Source organism: Antechinus flavipes, chromosome 3, assembly GCF_016432865.1.
Source record: "Antechinus flavipes isolate AdamAnt ecotype Samford, QLD, Australia chromosome 3, AdamAnt_v2, whole genome shotgun sequence".
Taxonomy (NCBI): Eukaryota; Metazoa; Chordata; class Mammalia; order Dasyuromorphia; family Dasyuridae; genus Antechinus; species Antechinus flavipes.
In genome coordinates, this window is record NC_067400.1 from 507,674,321 (window position 1) to 507,686,560 (window position 12,240).

Sequence of the window (12,240 nt, forward strand, 5' to 3'; positions counted from 1 at the left end):
GTGTTTAACATATGTTGGAGAAGGTTTAAGCAAATAAGCTTTGGAAGGAGAGAGATGGGACAGGAAGAGATGGTGTGAGAGGAAAAAGAGGAAAATAGCTCTCCAGAAATGGGGAAGAAAAAAGGCACAATTCCTTAGTGAATCTGCCATTTGCCATGGGAAAAGGAGATATATCCCATGAGGTTGGGGCCTGTCTTGAGCTGGTAGATTGAATCCTGGGGAAATGGCACCCTCAAAAAAGTTAACTGTGATAAGTTAGGGTTGGGAGCATGGTGGAGTGGGGGAAGGGTGGCCATATGGAGAGGGACCTTGTCAGGTGATTTAATCCCCCTTCCCCATTAAGTATGGTGGCTGCAACACCTTGCTGGTTTGGATATCAATTGCTTCTACTGTTTAAAGGAACAGCCTACATTTATATGGTGTTAATAACTGAATGTTTTATTTTTATTTTTCAAGTCTGCTCTAAGAAGTTTGTTGGAACTGTAAGTTAATGCTTATTTACGTGCATGGTAGTCTCCTTGTTTAAGGAAGATGATAAAAAAATCTAGAGCAGGATTTTAATCTGATCTGATAATTTGATAGGGTTACTTCCAAAAATTTTTTTAGAATGAAGAGAGTATTAATGTTAAATCTGAAAGATTTAAAAGTTTCTTTTATGTAGAAACGGGATGCACAACATGCGATTTAGAATTTTTTTTCTTTGTATTTTGAGTATTTTAAAGGCAAATGATCTGTGTAATGTTAAATTTAAAACTATCTACTTAGATAAGAAAGATAGCTGTATAAGCTGTAAACCCTTTACTATGATTCTTGAGAACTAGATTCATCTGAAGGCCTTGATTAATGATAATTGCTGTAGAAGATAAAATCCTTTGGGACTGCAGCTAATATTTGCTGGGAGTTTTGAATTCAGGTGTGACTGCATAGGTCATAAGGTGGAATGGTTAAAGCTTAAGGACAGTTACCTGAAGTAAAACTGCCTTAAATAGATATTTTAATTTGCAGCCAGACTTTGGTTGCTGCTATGAATCTTTTAACCTTTTTACTTCCTGGGGCTAGAGTTTCTTTATCTAAAGGTTTACTTCGCCCAAGTACTTGGGGCCACTCCCACCTTGCCTTTGAGAAAGCTGGGAATCTCTTCGCCCTGATTAGGCTAAGGTTTAGGCCTAAAACCTTTTACACTGTGTGTTGATGGAAGGCAGGGCTATCTCTGGAACCCATGTTTTGCATGATCATGGGGGGGCAGGGCTATATGAGAACAGAACTTTCGACACCCAAACAATTCCCCATTAAATACGGGGAGAAAATGAAATCAAGGGGAATTCACTCTAGGTGAAGGGAAGAAGGCTTATAGGATCAGCTGCCCATGTTGCATTGCTGGAGCAAAGACTCCTGACCAGGGCTTTCCTTTCTAAAGTATTAGATCCGGTAGCCAAAGGATGGCTGACCTGTGTACCAGCAGTAGCTGCTACCACTCTCTTGGTAGAAGAGAATAGGAAGCTCACCTTTGGAGGCAGTATTATAGTAAGTGTCCCACACCAAGTAAGAACTATATTAAATCAGAGGGCTGGGAAATAGCTCACAGATTTCAGAATGTTGATAATCTTGATCCTGCCTCCTGTCCCCTGGAACAGAACCACCCCTGCAGAGGAATATTGTTGTTTAGAGTTAATTGATTTTCATATGAAAGTAAGAGGATTTACAAGAATCCCCAATGCCTGGGGGAGTAAATTGGTTTATAGATGGATCCTCTAGAGTGGTAGATGGGAAAAGGAAAAATGGGTTTGCTATTGTGGGCTTCCACTGTTACCAGGGGCAGTCTACCTGCCCATTGGTGGGCTCAAACTTGTGAATTGTATACCTTAAAGTTATTGAGGGACTAAGATGGGAATATATATATATACTGATTCGAAATATGCTTAGGGTGTGGTGCATGTATTTGGAAGGATTTGGGAGGAAAGAGGATTTGTAAATAGTAAAGGAGAAGAACTGGTCCATTATACACTAGTTAGAGAGATGCTGGAAAACATTTTGGCCCCTAGGAATGTAACAGTAATACATATAAAGGAGCATCAGATGGGAAGCTCTTTTGAGGCAAGGGGAAATAGATTAGCAGATGAGGCGGCCAAGGGAGCTGAAGACCAGGAGATTTCTCATGATGACTGTGATACCTGTACTTCCCCCTAGTCTGTCCTCTCCCAGTTTTACCAGAAGGAAAAGAGAAGGCCTCGACTCTCGTAGCAGTTGGGAACTCGGAAGGACAATGGCTCTTACCTGTTGGCAGAGAGGTACTGACCAAAGCAAGTAAGAGGCAGGTCCTTCAGCAGCTGCCCCAGGGCAGTCTCCGGATGTCCAAAACCTGTGTGATGCTGTGCTGACAAGGTATGTTCCCCTGGCCTATATACAATGGCCTGACAACTGGTGGATGGCTGTCTCGTTTGTCGAAGGACTAACAAGGCTGCTCAACGCCAGATCTCAAAAGGGGGACGAGCTCCGGGAATCGGACCATTCCAAAGCATCCAGGTGGACTTCACTGAGCTGCCACCAGTGGGTTGCCTCAAACACTTGCTGGTCATAGTGGACCATCTGACCTCATGGGTGGAGGCATTCCCCTCAGCCCAAGCAACTGCCTCAACAGTAAGGTCTTATTAGAACAAATTATTCCCAGATATGGAATAGTGGAGAGGATAGACTCGGATCAGAGAATACATTTTTCTGCCCAGGTGTTGCAGAATGTGATGGGGCTTTAGAAATCACTTGGGATCTCCACACCCCTTGGCTTCCTCCCTCTTCTGGGAAAGTAGAAAGGATGAATCAGGAAATAAAATGGCAACTGACTAAATTATGTTTGGAGACCCAACTACCTCTTGCTCTGGTCAGAATCAGAACCAAGCCACGTAGAGATAGAAGGTTTTCACCTTAGGAATTATTGTATGGTCATCCTTTCCAGGCTTGTCCTATGAGACAAAGGATTTATTTCTTAAGAGATGTTAAATCATTGCTAGGACTTCAACAAAAAGGTTAATAGCTCAGACTCCCCTAGGTTTCCCTGTTCATAGAATTCAGGTGGAGATTGGGTGTTGATCTGTTCCTGGAAGGATGAGAAGCTGACTCTGTGCTGGGACGGTTTTAGTAGACTGCAAACTTAAAATGAGCTTGTAATGTGATATGGTAGCTGCAAAAGCTATGTTTCCATTGAGAAGCAAATCCTCTATCCTGTACTCTGGTTGGACCATTTCTGGACTGCTTCCTTTTATACTTTTCTTATACTGTTATGCCACAGTTTTCTTTAACTGTCTTGACTCAGTTTCCCTGTCTCAGTTTCCTTAACTGTTCTGTCTCTGACCCAGTAAAACTAAGGATTATTCGCTCTCGGGTTATAAATTAGCAAGATAAAAGAGTAGATCTCCTGATTCTTTTAGGGATTTACAATATTCCTTTAGAATATTCCAAGATCAACCCATGATATCTTTACTACTTTGTCTCTGGAATTTTTAGGTTTTATGGCTTCCCCTCCCTGATAAAAAAACTTTCCCTCCCTTTCTCTTCTTTGTCTCCAAAAAGGTATTTAAGAAGTTGGGGTTCTTCCATTCATTGCTGGAGAATGGCGTCTGGCAGCTGTATGCTGGACGCTGGATTCTTTGGGTCCTCCAGCCCTGGGACCAATATGGATTCCTTGGTCCCAGTATACTTATCTCTGTCTGACTGGATAATCTGAGACGAGAGTCCTGTCCAGTCAATCTTACTCTCCCATTAATAAAATATTAAAACTCTCTAATCTCTCTCCTGCCTCAGTTTCTCCGGCACTACAATACTAACAACATTTATCTCAATCTCTAGCAAATTAATGACTTTGTTTTAAATAATATTTTATTTTACCCCTTTAATTATATGTAAAATAATTTTAAACATTGTTTAAAAAATTTTTTTCAGTTCCAAATTCTTTTTCTTCTTTTCTCCTCTCTCCTAAACAGAGCAATTTGATATAGGATATATGTGTGCAATGTGATTCATAAAGAAAAGGAGCAAAATCTATTTTCTTTTATCTAGATGATCAGTTTTGGGTCCCACACTTTAGGAAGAATAAGCTGGAGATTTTCCAGAGGAGGGCCAGCAAGATAGTTGAAGACCTTAGATAATGCCTTGTGAGGGTTAATTGAAGGAAAGGGGAATCTTTAGGCTGGAGAAGAGAAGATTTAAGAGGAAATGATAGCTATCTTTAAGCTGGAAGGGATTAGATAAAGTCTTGGCTGCAGCAGACTAAACTAGGAAAACAAAAGGAAAGTGCAAAGAAGCAAATTTAATATTGTTGAAAAGAAAAACTCTTTAACTCCCACAAAAATAGAGTGGACCACCTCAAGAGATAATGGTCAGAGGTCTTCAAACATAGGCTGTGTGACCAGTTGGGTATATTATACAGGGTGTTATTGTTTATAATTTAGACTTTATGACATCATAGGTTTTTAAATTACCTGAGTCTATTATTTAACCACATTCTCTGGTACTACTGGTAGGGTTAACATCATGGTGAGAGAAGCAGGAATGTATTCAAACCTAAGAGAATTGTGGAATCTTTGGGTGAATTGTTTTGTAGTTTTCTCTACTGAGATACAAGGGACCTCAAAACTCCACTCTTAGGAATTTATTCAGACTAGCCTTCAACTGATTTACAGAATTTTAGGGTTGGAATGGTCATCTGGTTTAAGCCAAATTTCTTTCTTTCTTTCTTTTTTTTAAAATAACTTTTTATTGACAGAACCCATGCCAGGGTAATTTTTTACAACATTATCCCTTGCACTCACTTCTGTTCCGATTTTTCCCCTCCCTCTCTCCACCCCCTCCCCCAGATGGCAAGCAGTCCTATATATGTTAGATATGTTGCAGTATATCCTAGATACAATATACGTGTGCAGAACCAAACAGTTCTCTTGTTGCACAGGGAGAATTGGATTCAGAAGGTAGAAATAATCCGGGAAGAAAAACAAAAATGCAAACAGTTTATATTCAATTCCCAGTGTTCTTTCTTTGGGTGTAGCTGCTTCTGTCCATCCTTGATCAATTGAAAGTTAGAGCTCTTTGTTGAAGAAATCCACTTCCATCAGAATACATCCTCATCCAGTATCGTTGTTGAAGTATATAATGATCTCCTGGTTCTGCTCATTTCATTAAACCAAATTTCTAAAAGAATTCTCATACAAGTTCCACTTGGAAATCTCTAGTGAGGGGATCCTTCCCTATCTCTAGAAGTAGCACCTTGCACTTGTGGATGGTTTTGATAGTTTTGGAGGTTCTCTTGGACTCAAGTCTGAATCTGCCTCACTTCTACCTATGGTTCCAGGTTCTGTGTTCTAGGGCTTTATACAACAAGTCTAGTCCTTTCACAAGATGGCCCTTCAAATATTTATTACTATCAATACTAGCTCCTCTGAGTTTTCTCTTATTGAGTCTAAACTTCCCCAGTTCTACCTGATCTTATCTGACACAGACTTAAGGTCCATCCTGGTCAGGTAGCTAGTGGTGTAGGAGACAGAGAACTGGGTTTGGGTCAGAAGGATTGAGTTCAAATGCAGCCTCAGACATGTACTAATTGTATGACTCTGGCCAATGTCTTGCCTCAATTTCCACAACTGTAAAATGGGGATCTTAATAGCACCTACTTCACTTGTAGGAATCGAATGAGATTTGTCAAGTTCTTAATGCAGGAACTGGTACATAATAAGATCTTAATAAATGCTTGTTTTTCTCTCTATATTGCCCTTCTCTAGTTGATTTTCAATGTCTTCCCAAATGATGATTTGAATGCCCAAAATTGAATCCAATTCTGAGATATCATTTGACCAGAATAGGTAGAGTAGAGAAGGAAGATTAAGCTTGATAAAACTTCTCTGGCAGTTTGTAAAAAATCACTGACTTTTCTAGGTGTTCATTACCTATTCCTCTTTAGTAATTCAATCTAGAATTTTTTCCAGGAATCTAAATTAAGCTCACTGGTTTAAAATTTTTATTTTATTTCCTTCTTTTTTTTTGAGACGTGAATCAACATTTCAGTCCTCCGGTGCCTCTTTTATTTTTCACATTCTCTCAGATATCAATGATTATGTTTCAATAATCACATGAGCCAGTTCATTTAGTACAAGATTAAACCAGATAACTTGAATCTATTAAGGACAGCTATGTGCACTTTTAGGATTTCCTTATTTATATGCAGATATTAACTCTCTATTTCTGGTTGTGTTCTTCTTGGCAAAGAAGATAGACTAGAATTTAGAAGTGAGCAGCTCTGCTTTCTTTGGTGTCTGTTATCATTGTCCTCTTTGCCCTAAACAGCAGTCTTATCTTTTCTATGATTCTCTGAATTTTCCCCAAGATAGCTTTAAATACAACAAAGAACCCAACTCTTTTGTTCATCTTTTTCTTATCAGTCAACTTATCTGAGTATTAACATTCATGAGACTTTTTTTTTTTTTTTTTATAGGAGGGTGGTATACTTTGGCAATCTCTTTTTCTTCTCTGCCCTAGCTTCTATCTACCTTTTTATCTTTTTCAAATCTAAATTGCTTGGTGAATTCTTTGTGAAAATGCCAACTTTTCTCCCCTTCTCAGAATTGTTTTCCTTTGTGTCTGCAGAATTTCATTCTTATAAGTTTCCTTTTTTTTTTTTTTTTTTTTAAACTTTTTATTAACAGAACCCATGCCAGGGAAATTTTTTTCAACATTATCCCTTGCACTCACTTCTGTTCCGATTTTTCCCCTCCCTCCTTCTACCTCCTCCCCCAGATGGCAAGCAGTTCTTTATATGTTAAATAGGTTACAGTATATCCTAGATACAATATATGTGTGCCTAACTGAACAGTTCTCTTGTTGCACAGGGAGAATTGGATTCAGAAGGTAGAAATAACCCGGGAAGAAAAACAAAAATGCAAGCAGTTTATATTCATTTCCCAGTGTTCTTTCTTTGGGTGTAGCTGCTTTTGTCCATCCTTGATCAATTGAAACTGAATTAGCTCTCTTTATCGAAGAGATCCACTTCATCAGATTACATCCTCATACAGTATCTTTGTTGAGGTCTTATAAGTTTCCTATCCTCATGAGCTGGTTTCCTCTATAGAATTTTAGTCTATATATCTTATTTATTTGTTTTGTTATGCCACAGTTCTCTTTAACTGTCCTGACTCAGTTTCCCTGTACAAGTTCCCTTGTCCCAGTTTCCTTAACTGTTCTGTCTCTGACCCAGTAAAACTAAGGATTATTCGCTCTCAGGTTATAAATTAGCAAGATAAAAGAGTAGATCTCCTGATTCTTTTATGGATTTACAATATCGCTTAAAATATTCCAAGATAACACACGATATCTTTACTTCTTTGTCTCCGGATTTTTTAGGATTTTATGGCTTCCCCTCCCTAATAAAAACTTTCCCTCCCTTTCTCTTCTTTGTCTCCAAAAAGATATTTAAGAAGTTGGGGTTCCTCCATTCATGGCTGGAGTATGGCTGCTGGCAGTTGTATGCTGGACTCCTCCAGCCCTGGGACCAACATGAATTCCTTGGTCCCAGTATACTTATCTCTGTCTGACTGGATAATTCCAAATGAGAGTTTTGTCCAGTCAATCTTACTCTCCCATTAATAAAATATTAAAACTCTCTAATCTCTCTCCTGCCTCAGTTTCTCTGGCATTACAGTTGCATTTAGTCTATGGAATCCTACCTATCTTTTCTCTGAACTCAGTGAAATTCATCTTCCTTAAATCTCGGGTGTATATAAGATCATCCCTGTCTCTCCCCTCTTCTTTTACATACTAACAAAGAAATAGTGATCACTTCTCCCCCAAAGTTCCCACCATTTCTGCCTCATAAACCAGTTCCCTTTTTAAAGTGAGAATCGAGCAGGAAGAAATTTCCCCTTGTTGGTTCCTCTCCCAGAAGTTCCCTTCCATTCCCCAACTTGACCAAATTTTCACGAAATATGCATTATGTGCAGGATTGTGGGGGTTAAACAAGAATAAACAGCATAAGGTTTCTATCCTTGGAGAGGCTACAATCTAGTAGGGGAATAGGACACATGTAAATACTGATGATGTAGTAAAAATGTGTAAGAGAAACACAAAGTATTTTTTACATCTAAGAAGAAACTGATTGAATAGGTTATAGAAGGATTAGTGGAGGCAACGGTGTTCAAACTCAGCCATAAAAAACAGGCAGAATTTCCCAAGATAGATGTGGGGAAGAGGGTGAGAACAACAGAGAATGATGTCTCTATTGTAAAAGTGCAGAAACAGAGATGTATAGGGAACATTCAGGAATATGACTTAACCAGAACAAAGAGCATATGGCATGTAGTGGGTATTTAATAGATGTTTGCTGGATTATGTAAGGAAATCAAGTGAGGTGAAGCTGTGAAAGCAAGATGAGATCTGGTACGAGGTGGCCAGGTGTGTGTTGGCAAGGGGTGCTAAAGCAGAGGAACATAGCCAGAGCCTCATCACCGGGGTGAATTTCAGCCACCCCTGAATTAAGCGAGACAAAGTTTTAGATTAGGTTGGAACTTCATTCAGTGCTGCCGTACTCCTGTCAAGCTGGTTTTTCAGAAGATTCACGGCAAACTCAGGGTGTGGGAAAAAGAACGGTCTAGTGAGGGTCAGAAAAGCTGGAAGCCAATTAGCTGATGTGATCTGGATTTTTGTTTTGGTTCATTTCATCCTTTTTTGGGGGTGTTTGTGTGACTCTGGCTGCCACCAGAAGGTCTCACAGTATGTCGTCCACCTTGTCCTTTTCCTGCCAGAGTGTGCCAAGAGCATATGCTGCTTCAGGACCAACCACTATCTGCCCCTTGAACGTGTCCTGTGCATTTTTACTACTGAACACAGTGGCAATGATGATAAATCTGCAAGATCTGATTTAATGTAAAAGCAGCTAGCATTTATATAGCTCTTTAAGGTTTGTGTATGTTATCTTTATATATGTTATCTTGTTAATCTTCACAATCTTGTAAGGTGGATGCTGATATTACCCCACATATTGATGAGAAAACTCATTAATAAATAAGGAGGTTCATTGATTTACTCAGTCACCCAAATAATAAAATTTGAATTCAGTTCTTTTTGGTGCTAAATGTAGTGTTCTATCCCACCTTACATTCAATCCTTTGTTATTGAAGAGTGCCAGTGAGAATTGTTCTTGAGAAATGAATAGAGATTCCTTTAAATATTTGAGGAAAAGGAATAACATTCTATCTCTTCATACCATAGATTAATTTGAAAGTGGTATGAAGACAGTATCGAATGGAGAGTGAAGACAAAAGGACCATTTAGGAGACTACCGCAATAATAGTAGATAAGGACAAGCTAGACTAGGGTGATAGTAGTAGCAAAATACAGGCAGCAGTTTCAAGAAATGCTAGAGGCAAAACTGATTGTGTTATTGTATCTGATTTTTTGTGACCTCATTTGCAGTTTACTTTGCAAAGATAACAGATGGGTTTGCTATTTCCTTTTTAAGCTCATTTTACAGAGGGGGAATCTGAGGCAAACAGGGTGAACTGACTTGCCCAGGGTCATATAGCTATTAAGTGTCTGAGACTGGATTTGAACTCAGGTCTTCCTGATTCTGGGCCTGGCATTTTATCCACTGTGCCACTTGCTGACTCCAAATTGATAGGTCACTGTGACAACTGATTGGATATGGAAAGTGAGAGAAGGAAGAACTAAAGAGAACACTAAATACTCAAATACTGGTAACTGGTGACTGGTGGATAAGGTAACCAGCATAAATAGGGAAGTCAGAAAGGAGCTTTGGGCTGAAATGGACAAATAGCCCTTCTGTCCACCTCGGGCCAGCAGAAGAAAGTTTGCTCAGCTAGATTGGGGGATTTCTTCTGCATTCCAAAAGGCCGGCTCAACAATATGCTTAAGGATATCTGTTCCGGGAGAGTGGTACCGAGAGGGTGGTACCCAAAACCATCTATCTATGTATCTAATCCTGGTGGGATTTCTCCTCTTATCCTGTAAAACCCCCTATCTTCCTGTTGTAAAATGCGAATCACAGATTAAAATGTAACAAGCTCGAACAAAAAATGTTTATAAGGCTGTCTTTAGTTCTGTAAGGTACGGAATTCGATTAGAACTCCCTCCTGAGCTCGGTACTAAATAAATTCTAAATTTTCTTCATTGTGGCTGTCTTGAATTTTATTGCCTGGGCTATTTCATGGCAAAAGATCACGATTTTAGAAAAGGTCGATTTGAAGTGCTAGTGGGAAATCCAGGGGTTCAGTTATAGTTGATGTGGGTTTGGAGCCATATAGATAGTCAGGACCGAAGATTCCCCAGGAGGACGCATTTCTTTTTCTTTTTTTTTTTTTTTTTAATTTAAATTTTATTTTAGTTAATAATAACTTTGTATCGACAGAATCCATGCCAGGGTAATTTTTTACAACATTATCCCTGCACTCGCTTATGTTTCGTTTTTTTCCCCTCCCTCCCTCCACCCCCCCCCCCCCAAGATGGCAAGCAGTCCTATATATGTTAAATATGTTGCAGTATATCCTAGATATAATACATATTTGCAGAACCAAACAGTTCTCCTTTTGCACAGGGAGAATTGGATTCAGAAGGTAAAAATAACTAGGGAAGAAAATCAAAAATGCAAATAGTTCACATTCGTTTCCCAGTGTTCCTTCTTTGGGTGTAGCTGTTTCTGTCCATCATTTATCCATTGAAACTCAGGTCTCTTTGTCATAGAAATCCACTTCCATCAGAATACATCCTCATACCATATCGTTGTCGAAGTGTATAATGATCTCCTGGTTCTGCTCATCTTGCTTAGCATCAGTCCATGTAAGTCTCTCCAAGCCTCTCTGTATTCATCCTGCTGGTCATTCCTTACAGAACAATAATATTCCATAACATTCATATACCACAATTTACCCAGCCATTCTCCAATTGATGGACATCTATTCATTTTCCAGTTTCTAGCCACTACAAACAGGGCTGCTACAAACATTTTGGCACATACAGGTCCCTTTCCCTTCTTTAGTATCTCTTTGGGGTATAAGCCCAGTAGAAACACTGCTGGATCAAAGGGTATGCACAGTTTGATAACTTTTTGGGCATAGTTCCAAATCACTCTCCAGAATGGTTGGATTCGTTCACAACTCCACTAACAATGTATCAGTGTCCCAGTTTTCCCACATCCCCTCCAAGGAGGACACATTTCTAAAGCAGCAAGGCCCTGAGAAAAGCCCCTGAAGCCAACTTTTATGGCCACCGGCAGCAGAAGCATATCGTGGTTTGATAGCGACTCCTTTTTGAGCATGGACAAGTAGTTAGTTCTTGATAAATAACATGAGAGTCACTTGGCCACAGCCGTGACAACTATGAGCTGTTTTCAGGAGCCTTGAATGTCAGTTTGGTTAGCTTGGATTTTATTCTGTGAACAATGGAGCACCTCTGGTGATATCTGATTAGGAGTGTGATGAATTAAGAACAGTATATTTTAAGAAGGTTAATTTGATGGAAACAACAGGAGGGATTGGGCAGAGGAGAGATAAAGATAGAGAGACCAGTTATGTTTATATTGTCCTAATCTTGATATAGGGGTGTGACGGAGCCAGCTTGAACCAGTTTGCAACATCTAATTGTTAAAATTTCTGGGTGAACATTTACACCTTGGAAATCTGCAAATGCTACAAATCAGGGCTTGCTTTGTTCTAATTTGGTTCAGAAAGTAATGGATGAAATGTTAATAATATTGTGTGGGTCAGAAATCATTTAATAAAAAAACTGGATAGATCTCTAGAAGTAAAGCAAAATTTATTATACATTCTCCCGAGAATCGGGCATCCTACCCATAGAACAGACAATTGAAGGGAGGAAGCACCGTAGGGGGCAGGGTCAAGGCTTTTAATCCCTAACGTAAATTCCCCCTCCCACCACTGACCCCCATCCTTATTGGCTGAGGATCTTACATTCTAAACGCGGGAATTGCCCAAGAAATTGAATTTGAGCAATAAGTACATAGTTGCCCATATTTGGTTGAAATAGGGAGCTAGCAAGAAGGGGGCTTAAGTATTCCCTTAGGGGGAATAATAGGGAGGAGACTTTAAGTATGCCCTTAGGGGGATAACAGGGAGGAGACTTTAAGTATGCCCTTAGGGGGATAACAGGGAGGAGACACTTAAAGTATCCTTGACTTAATGCTTAAAGTCCTTCAGGCCTACTCAAACTTTGAAATAGATGAAGCCTTACTCG